The sequence below is a fragment of the Paramisgurnus dabryanus genome, chromosome 23 (assembly GCF_030506205.2).
Source record: "Paramisgurnus dabryanus chromosome 23, PD_genome_1.1, whole genome shotgun sequence".
Classification (NCBI taxonomy): domain Eukaryota; kingdom Metazoa; phylum Chordata; class Actinopteri; order Cypriniformes; family Cobitidae; genus Paramisgurnus; species Paramisgurnus dabryanus.
The window spans coordinates 20258813-20269618 of NC_133359.1; the positions used below are offsets into that span (position 1 = coordinate 20258813).

The window sequence follows — 10806 nt, forward strand, 5'->3', positions numbered from 1 at the left end:
AAACTCTTTGGTTATTTTTTAGCACGATGCTAATGGTCTAATCAAATTAAATGGATTATGCTAAGATAAGCTAAAGGTGATACCGCCAGACCCGGAGATCAGCTGAATGGATTCCAAAATGTAAAAAAATCAAAATGTTTAACTTTAGGGGAGCTGGAAAATGAGCATATTTTAAAAAAAAGTGGAGTGTCCCTTTAAGAACTACGTTAGCTAATATAAGTTAACAAATTAGCTTTAATGCTGAAAAAAATTCAAAACCACTTAAAACTTAAACCTAAATCAACTCACCTGCCTGAGAGTAGCATCCATGCAATAATGTCCATAATGAAAATCTGGGATCTTCCATTCAAACTGTAAAAAGAAAGTTTGTGTAAAATGAAAATTGTGTAAAATAAAGAATACATAATTGTTCTATAGTATTTTAGGTCACAAAAAAAATCAAAGCAATTGCAAAATGTTCTCTATGTTGATTTTATACAAATAATCTGTTTTGTTACGTGACATAATTTAACACATGATGCTCTTTGAAACACTTTGAAAACAGATTTGGACAAACTTTTAAGATAAGAGAGGGTCTTTCCAAAATATTCTAGTCAACATTTGAAGTGGATCAAAAACGTTCATCAAAGTTGTCCTAAGACAAGAACGGGTATTGGGTATTGGTTTTAAGACAACTTTCAGGAAAGATTTTGATCCACTTCAAATGTTGACTAGTGTATGTGCACATGCCCATACAAATTACTTTTCGACCCCACTGTAGTTTTGTTTAGAGCCTAAACCACTGTCCACTGTGTTCCTACAGTACAGTAGCAGCAATCAAGATGAATCTGTATAAATCCAGAATCATTTTATGAATAACCAACTGTTTGCGATCCATATAAGAAGCATTTTGATTCAGTCATGGATCACAATGACCAAACTACATCATGTCTGGACAGGCAAACCCAAATAATTCAGTCAGAACAAACCATTGTTTGACAGGTGGTGTGATGGGCACCCATCAATTATGGGTCATCCCAGCTCTCCTGATTTTGCCAAGTGTTCGATGTTCTAAGGGCAACATTATGATATTATAACATTATTTCATTCAACCAATCAGATTTCAGAAATAAGTTTACAGTTTGTTTCAAGCTTAAGCTTACAACCAGGATTAGCTGGACCATTGTTTTTCATATATTATTTCAGGGTTCAGTTATGGTTAGGGTTGGGATTTGGTGTGGGTTTAGGTTGCCCTGTTGATATCTTTCACTTGGCAAAATCAGGTCGATCGAGTCATCCCAACCTTATTAGACCACCTTCATGTGTGTAGGTGTGTTACATGGTAGTAGTAGCAAATTGAAGTTGAACAAACAGACAAGCGAAGCTGACCATCATGACCGACCAAAGCACAGAGCGTGTGCTACAGCTCATGTCCTTTCATGCGACAGCTTTCATGTCAGCTACACGGTCCGCTTTGAGGTTCTGCTGTGCCAGGACACTAACTCGATTTCGCTTGATGAATTTAGAGAAGAGGGTTTTGATGTGACAGAACAGGTGTGGCTGGAAATCCTTTGTTCTGAAAAAACTACATCCTTTATAAAACCAGACCACCAGCTATAAACAACATGTACAACATGATTGTAGTAGGTAAAATGAAATGATGAGGAAATGATGGCCTAAGGTACTTTTAACTTTACATTAAGAGGTCTTTGGCCTAAAAAAATATTTTTATGAGCTTTAGTGTACGAAGAAATCAAACTGGCCAAAGACAAATGTTTTATATGATCTGTGACCCAGAAACCATGCAGTCTTCATGGTTGGGTCAAATTTAGACAAACCCAACTTTATAGAGAAATTTTTTTTCCCAATGGTTGGGTTTGTCTATATTTTGACTGATCATATGTCAAAACATCCGAGCAGGTGGTTATTAGGGTGTAGTTTTCAAAATATGAAACTAGGCTTTGAAATCCACATTGGTGTGTTTTCCCTTATGGCCTTAGACCTGCACAGCATCCTACACTGCAAAAAAGTTGGTTCAGCTTTAACTTCAAGTTAGTAAGTTACCTGGTTGCCTTTAAATTTTGAGTTAATTCAACAAGTTTTACACCTTTTTGAGTCAACTATTATTTTTAAGTTGAATGAACTCAAAATTTGAAGGCAATCAGGTAACTTACTTTTTTAAAGGAAAAAACCACAGTTTTTCAATATTTTACTATGTTCCTACCTCAACTTAGATGAATTAATACATACCTATCTTTTATCAATGCGTGCACTTTTAATTTTTGTACAGCGCTTCTTGAATGTGTTAGCATTTAGCCTAGCCCTATTCATTCCTATGGCTCCAAACAAAAGTTTTATTTTGTGCCACCATACTTAACTCTTTCCCCGCCATTGACGAGATATCTCGTCAATTAAGAGAAAACGCTTCCCCGCCAATGACGAGATTTTCAGTCTTTCCGCAATACCGCTATTATCCACCAGGTGGCGCCCTTCCGCAACTTTTTAAAACCGGAAGTATTGCCCTATGGCAAGCTGCTGCATGTCCGTGTCTGTTCTAAAGATCGCTCTGAATCGGATCTCTATGGAAAGTCCGTCACAAATATGGAATTATTTTTGCTTTTTGCTCAAAATATGGTGTTTTTGCAAAAACCTACCCATATTCAAAAGCTGATTGCAAAAGAACCACTAAAGGTAGGATGAAACGTTTTTTTTTTTTTGTTTGAAAGCAGAGGGTCTGTTCTTTCATTTGGTATATTGTATGTTTATTTATTTAAAGAAGAACATTTTCTGGAAGGCATTAAACTTTGGTGAAAATCATGAAAAACGCTGGCGCTGGCTGGCAACTTTTTTTTAAAAACGCTGGCGGTGAAAGAGTTAAGGGCCGTTCACATTATAAAGCTAACTATAACTTTGAAAAATATAGTTTTGAAAATAGTTTTATATTAAAGACAAAAGCGGAGTTCACACCATAACGAGAAATATACAATGAACGATATTGTTGGTGTGTCACTTTATGAGCGATTTTTCCCCACCTGATGAACGATAAACCATTGACAGCCAATCAAATCTATTTGAACTTCAAGTGCACGCGCACTTAAAATGACAGTGGAAAAGCTCAATGCTGAGGTCTATAACATAAAATTACCATAGGTGTCCAGCGCTGATGCAGTTGCTGTGAAATTCACTACGTAATGCTTTTTTCCTACCACACTGATTACGCCAAAAGGTCAAATATTAACTTAGATTACACAAACTAGATTCACTGTTTAGACTTACATGAAACGCGGTGTTGAGGACATCTGCTGGTTACCCGCTGTGTAAATGCAACAAGAACATCATATTTACATATTCAGTGACATGTAAACAATTGCAAAAGTTTTTTTTACAAGATATATCCAATAAAAGTTAATGTCATTACAGGCAAGTATTTGCGCGAGTGCCCTGCGCATGAGCCAATTGGCATAAAGTTATCGTTATAATGTGGATGCTAATATAGTTATCGGTATAGTAAACTTTATAGTTATCGTTATATTGTGAACGGCCCTTTACTTGTGTAACTACTCATGTAACAGTCTTTAAATAGGGAAAACATGGAAGTGTTTGGTGGCTTCTAAATTCAACCCAGTTTGGAGCCATAGGAATGAATGGGGCTAGGCTAAATGCTAACACATTCACGAGGTTCTGTACAAAGATTAACTGCACGCATTGAAAAAAGATAGGTAAGTATTAATTAATCTAAGTTGAGGTAAGAACATAGTAAAATATTGAAAAACGGTGGTGTTTTCCTTTAAGTGAATCAACAAATCTTTTTTTACATAATAGAGGTGTGTGCATTAAACAAACGTTTAGCCTGTTCAGCCAACAAGACAACAAAAAGTAAGTGTACAGTATAGGTGTTGATCTATATGTGAAAATGAAAGGCTAAAATTTGTTAAGAGAGAGCATCAGGTTCAAGGACAGATAAAGGTTAGAGACAGATTAATAAAGATGTGTTCTGCTCAGTGTAATCTATTACATCACATACAACTAAATTATATTAACAAAATAATTATAATATCATTTAGCCTCAAAGTATGGGCTAATGTCATCAAATGCTTTTGATCTGGGGATGATTACATCGACCACCTGTTTAAGTTCAATAAGAAACATCAAAAAGTGAAAAAGATATATATAAAGAGAAAAGGAAATACGGTGATCTGTTTAATTGTATGTCCATTACAATCAAAACAGGTGGGCACAAAGCGTACAACAACAGGATATTCAAGTTAGATCTAAAACACACCCAGTGGTTTGTTAAATGAGCAAGCTGGTCTGATTAGTCCCTCGACCAATAAGAAGACTCTCCTTTTCAAAACAATACAACTGTTTGTTATATTGTAAGAAGTTATGGGAATCTTTTTGCTTTTGGGGCAGAAGCAGTAGCACACATCTTGGTGTCCTTTGTATCAGAATCTATTTAAAGATGGCATTTCATTTTTGAAAAAGTTAATCTACACTCAAAAAAACGATTCCTGGCAATATTTACTTTTAAGTATTTGGATCATTTAGATTTTATTTAAATACTCGTTTTTTAAAATATATGTAATCCGATTTATTAGAATATATATAAATCTGTTCAATTTAAAAACTATTAGATTTAATCAGTTAAAATGTATGAATATGAATTAAATAAATCTAGCCGTGAAACAAACCGGATAAATTCTATGAGATTGATTTACATACAAGTGTCAGGAAACTGACTTTAGCAGAAACGGAAATGACGTCTATTCACACTCCAGTCAGGAGGTGGCGCCAAAATCAAAAACAGACGCTACAGCACATGGACTTCGCCATTTTGCATTGGACTGGATCGTCATCTCACTAGTTTACGATCGCCAAATTGTAGGTGAGTAAAGTTAACAAGTTTGATGTGATTATCTAAAATATAATTGTCTGTTGTTTAATTACATGTGTGACGCGTTGCATGTTTCAGAGTAAAATACACCTCACTACACAGATGGTCTGTTGGAATGTAAGTTACCCTGCAGTGTCTGTTGCTTTTATTGGTTATTTTTTGTGGTTTAATGTTTGAAACCTAAGAAATAAATAAAGTCATAGGCTACTGGAGACTTATCAGAATAAAATAATCATATAATCTCTGTGACTTTATTAACAAAAGAATGTTACAATTATAATATGTTGTTGAGTGCATTGTGTGTCTAACTAAAACTTTTTTTTTTACAGATACAGCATCATTTCATCGTCTATACGGTGGGACAACCTGCTAGACAGGGTATGTAAGTTATGCTACAAAGATATTGATTTCTGATGCAAAGCTGGATTTTCATCATTGCAGTGTCACATGATCATTTAGAAATCATTTTAATATGATGATTTATTGTCAATATTGGAAACAGGTGGGTTTTTTCCCAATAAATGCAGTCATGATAAGCATAAGAGACTTCATTCCAAACATTTCACCGTTAGTGTACACACATGCTGGGACACAATATTTCTGAAACAGAAAAATACATACTCTTCGTCTTACAAAATCTTTATCTGTCTCTATAAAAACTATTATCTACATAAAATATTGTTAAAGAAAATCATTAAATATTGTGTTTTTTTTTGTCTTGTTCTAGTTGAAGACATCTGTATCTACCTCAAAGAAGGCATGGAGAGACACATTAAAGAATATGTGGTAAGTGTATGTCAACCTACTCTATTTTTATATCTATCTATTTATATGTATGGGTATGGGTATGTGTGTGTATATAAATATCTTATGGATAACTAGATGTTTAAACAAGGTGATTATCTGTTTTCAGGTCTTTTGATGGTTTTGTGACTAATGTTCTATTATTTTACATATTTTAATTAATCAGTCTACATATTTTAAATATCAGAGTTTGTAAAACAATTTGCCTGCACATTTTTGAAAATTTGGGACTGATTTTTTGTTGTTCTTCTCCAGAATTGTGAAATTGGTGAGTTGGGAATTGCACAGACAGTGGAAGTTTTGGAAAACCTACTTGGTGTCACACATGGGTGTGAAATTACTTTTTGGACTCATTTATGCACTTAAACTGAACTACCAGAAGAACCTCAGGTGCACCTTTGACCTTTCAAAAAATCCTAATGGAACTGGACTTGATACAACCAAGCAATCACTGAAAGATGCTTCAGTGAATACCTGACAGACACGCTGATGCATCCCCCTCAAAGTGGGTACATTTTTGTACATTTACAAGTGAACTTTTTAACATTAAAGGAATATTGCACTTTCATTAAACAAAAACACTGATAATTAACTGTCTGTCATCCAAGATGCTTGTCTTTTTTGTTCAGTCGGGAAGAAATTATGTTTTTTGAGAAAAACATTCCAGGATTTTTCTTAATTTAATAGACCTTATTGGACCTCAACAGTTAAGTTTCAAAGCAGCTTTAAAGGGCTCTAAACGATCCCAACCGAGGCATAAGGGTTTAATCTATCCAAAAGATTATCATTTTTGGCAAGAAAACTTTTAAAACACAACAACTTGTCTTGCATTATCCATGTGACACACAGTGCGACATTGTGTACTACGTAATAAATGTTTACACATCACAAATGTGAAACGCACATTTGTTGACCATTTTAAATAATAAACGGACCCAAAGACATTAATTAGTATCATTTCACATTCAACAACATCTGAACGCTCCTCTTTCTCCTCGCTTGTAAACACTGGAACGGTAGTTTCAGTTATGTCATGCTAGTGTGTCACACAGCTAGTGCAAAACGTTGTGATTTAAAAGTCCTCTTTTATTTTTATTTTTGAAAATGACAATCGTTTAGCTAGATAAGACCCTTATGCCTTATTTGGGATAATTTAGAGCCCTTTTAAATCTGCATTGAAACCGTAAACTTGAGGTCGAATAAAGTCTTAAATTGAGAAAAATCCTGGAATCTTTAACTCAAACTTTATTTCTTCTTGACTGAACAAAGAAAAACATAAACATATGGGGTTAGAAAATTATCGGGATTTTTGTTTTATTAAATTGGAATATTGCTTTAACAATTTTAAAAGTTTTTGAAAAATGTATATACAATTGATGTATATCTAACATGTAATTAGAGATGCATGAAAATTGTTAATGGCACACAGCCACTCAAAACATTAAGCCATGTGCCATTTTTTTTTCTTACCACCCAATCATTCTAAATTATTATGATTACATCATGTCACAGATTTCTGAAAATGAGGTTGATTGTGGCTGAAATGTCTGAAACACACTTATTTATTTATTTTTGCACACAATACGAGGTGTATAAGCCATGGCTGTCATGCTAGTTGTTAGCTGCTCTTTTTTTGCTGTCTTATGAGTAATGCCTTGAAGTATTAAATAAATTGATAAAATGTAAAACCAAGTGGTCTGGCTATTCTGTTTTTTTATTATAGCATATTGTGATTTAGGGTGAATGGAGGAGGAATATATAAATGTATAAATGGTTTATTAGTAAGATACTTAAATGTAATGCATTTTAAGTGAATTGGGTTTATTAATAAAGAATACATAATCCATTTTTTTAATGCATTTAAAACACATTGGATTAAGTAAAACTATTACATAAATTTTACTGGTTTCATTTACATCTATCTAAAAAATATCTATCATATTAAATTTATTTGTTTTTTTTAGATTAGAAGTATGTAATCCAAATGGATGGAAATGTTACATGTAATCAAAATACATAAATCTTATGAATTAGGCCTAAATATTTTTTTGAGTGTATGGCTTACTACAGTTTGATTACCCTTCTATATAAAATATTGCCCCATCAGCTGTTATTTTCATAAAATTTCCAGTTACTTAATCCACTGACATAAAACTGGGGCTCCCTGCCCCCCCCCCAACCAAGACCCCCCCCCCCCCGGGGTTTGAGAACCACTGATTTATATAATGATACAAAAAAGTAGTCTTTGACAGTTCAATGATTCGCTTCATACAATAAACAGCTATTCAATAATACAATAATACAGGTATTCATCAGTGGCGGCTCGTGACTGCTCATCCGAGGGGCGCAAATTCAAAATAAGTGTTCGGAGTGTCATGTGTGTTGCATGCGTTTTCAAAATATGTGTTTGTTGCGTCATGTGAACCATGTGCATCACGTGTTTTGTCAAAATAAGTGTCTGCTGTACACGCATCAAAACCGTTTGTGATAAAAGAGACCCTTACGTTCACAAAATATACGCATGAGATTATGCGAGTATTTGGCAAACCAGAGCGTCTCTTTTATCATAAACCCTTTAGACGCGTATTTTGACAAGACACGTGATGCACACACAATCTCTCAACCCGCAGAACACATATTTTGAAAAAAGGAACCACACACGACGGGCTACATACATGTTGTGACGAACTTCGCATCGAGTGTCCTTGAAAAAAGAAGTCACCGGCCACCAATGGTATTGTCATTGTCATCACCAATGGCTACAGTCATTCTGTCATATTGACAAAGTCTTGCATTATAACGCCCCCTATTGGTCATTTTTAAATTTGGCTGGCTCGACTTTACAGCTCCTACTACAGCACCATCCACCTACACAGCTACCAAACAGAAAGCCTCCACATAACCTATGCTTTGACTCACCAACAAGATGCACAAGTGCAAAACGTGTGTAGGTGAAAATGTATATCATCTATTTAAAAAGACAACTGACTGCATAAAGCCTTACTTGAATTTCCACTCTTTGAAGAGCATTGTGTTCTTCTGTACACATGCATAAGGCAAGTTGGACGCCAATCTGAAAAAAGAGAAGACCAAGAAAGCCCTTCATCAGATCAAGTTCTAGCTTATCTCAGTGCCTTGTTTCAACTTTCACTAGGACCAAGATATTAGCCTGTACAATGGCACCATCTACTGGGTTTAAAACAGAAGCAGCATCTCATACAAACCGTAGGCCTGTTCATCGTATTCAGAGCTTGGTATTTAATAAAAGCCTCTGGCGAAACTTTCAGGAAACAGCATTCCAGCAGCCAGGCCTCATTTCACAGCATCTCCATGTTTGGATAAAATGCAAATAACTGCAGAAACAGCAAGACAGATCAGGATAAATAAACAAGTTTTAAATCTTAGCAGCATAAAGGTTGTAGGTTCGATCCACAGGGAACACACATATTGATTAAGAAAATTTATTTATAATTGTTTTGGATTAAAGCAAAGAACACTGTTAAACCAGCAATGCTGACAGTACGGAATAAAGAATTTTGAGGATAAAATGTTTAAAGGAATTTTAATGGTAATGAAAAATAATTTCACTTAAGTTACATTTTTACTTTATACTGCTACAGTCAGTTTAGACAGTTTATTACTACCAATATCTATATTAATACTGTATGGGGCAGTTTCCCACACAGGGATTAGACTAGTCCTAGACTAAAAAATGAGTAAGAGCTGTCCAAACTGAAAACAACACTGACAAATCTTAAAATACATCAGTATCCTTTGTTTTAACGTTTTAAGTAAAGCATGTCTGTTAAAACCAGCTATATTTCCTAATTAAACAAAGTCCTAGTCCTGGTTTAAAATAATCCCTGTCCAGGAATCTGTCCCTGTATCTTATTTGCTGCTTTTATTTACATTTTGTCTCTTTATGTTGCTATTTGTTTGTTTTCTTTCATTGTTTTGTTTTAATTCAATTGTTTACAATTCAATCTTTCAACTAGATTATTTGTTTATTCCGCAGGACATTGATCAGTTTTAAAAGTGCGTAGCAGCATTCAGCAACACCTGTTTAAACTCTCAAACTGTGAACTTAATTCATATTAAACCCACATATAGTATACTTTAGTATTAACTATAGTAAAAACCTAGTTTTTAACCTTGTCGTAGTAATAATTAATGTATAAAACAGTTTTTAGCTAGTTTATCAACTTACTGCAGATAAGAGTTTTTATAGTGTATAAATGTTGTATGATTGTTGGATGTCTTTATGTTAGAAGTAGTTATTTTTACTAATTTTGGCATATTTACATGGTGTATTTCATACAAAAATGTTCATGAATATGCATGGTCCCTATTTAATAAACCAATAAAATAAAATAAATAATACTACAGAATACTGTAGTATACATTAACATTATGCTGATATACTACAGTATTATTTCACGTGGGAGGTAAATGTAAATATTTCCACAACTACAAACACCTGCCACATTGCGCAAACCTTTGATTCAGGGTGTGTTGATTCAGCACAAATTCAGCAAAAAAAAGCCTTTATTCCAGTCAGCCTCACAAAACATGTCATGGCGGCCCATGAAAAACTGTTAACTGCTGACATTTTCATTGGTTAACGTAGCGGCCATCTCTTTCATAACATGGTAGCAAAATTCGCCCTCGTACATTATTTCTTCAAGTCTGTTTCTTACTCTAATGTAAAAGACATAAAGCATCGTGGCGGCGGTACACGTGCGCTCAGCACGACCGCCGGCGGTTACAAATCGCACAGATGAGCCGTTTATAACGGCACCGTTTACTTTGACTTGACGTTACGGAGTGGCGTCGGGCAGACATGGTGGTCTGGATGGGGGGATGCACTCACTTCTTGTGCATGAGTTGGATTGAGTTCGGTTGCCACTTCTCTCCAGATGAGTTTCGCCGAGTTTACATCCGGGTTTTTCCCTAGGCAATGGGAGTCGCACTACAGCCGTTCCTTAGGCAAAGTGAAATAAATTCGCCGCACCGTCACAAAAAGTAGTCCTCTTCCCAAACCCGTTTCGTGCAAACTTTTCGCCCACTTTTACGCCGAGCATCCTCACTTTTAAGGGAAACTTGATGTCTCCAAATCGTTTGGGTGCGTG

At 35.0% G+C, this 10806-nt stretch overlaps 1 long non-coding RNA gene across 1 annotated transcript; it reads right to left on the bottom strand.

Moving 5' to 3' along the window:
* Window positions 1–288: 288 nt before the first annotated feature.
* LOC135781183 (uncharacterized) lies at window positions 289–10716 on the bottom strand. The gene is made up of 4 exons (XR_010545091.2): window positions 10548–10716; window positions 8902–9030; window positions 8682–8750; window positions 289–351 (listed from the first exon to the last, which is right to left on the bottom strand). It is a non-coding gene; the product is annotated as an uncharacterized lncRNA (long non-coding RNA).
* Between the last annotated feature and the right edge of the window lie 90 nt (window positions 10717–10806).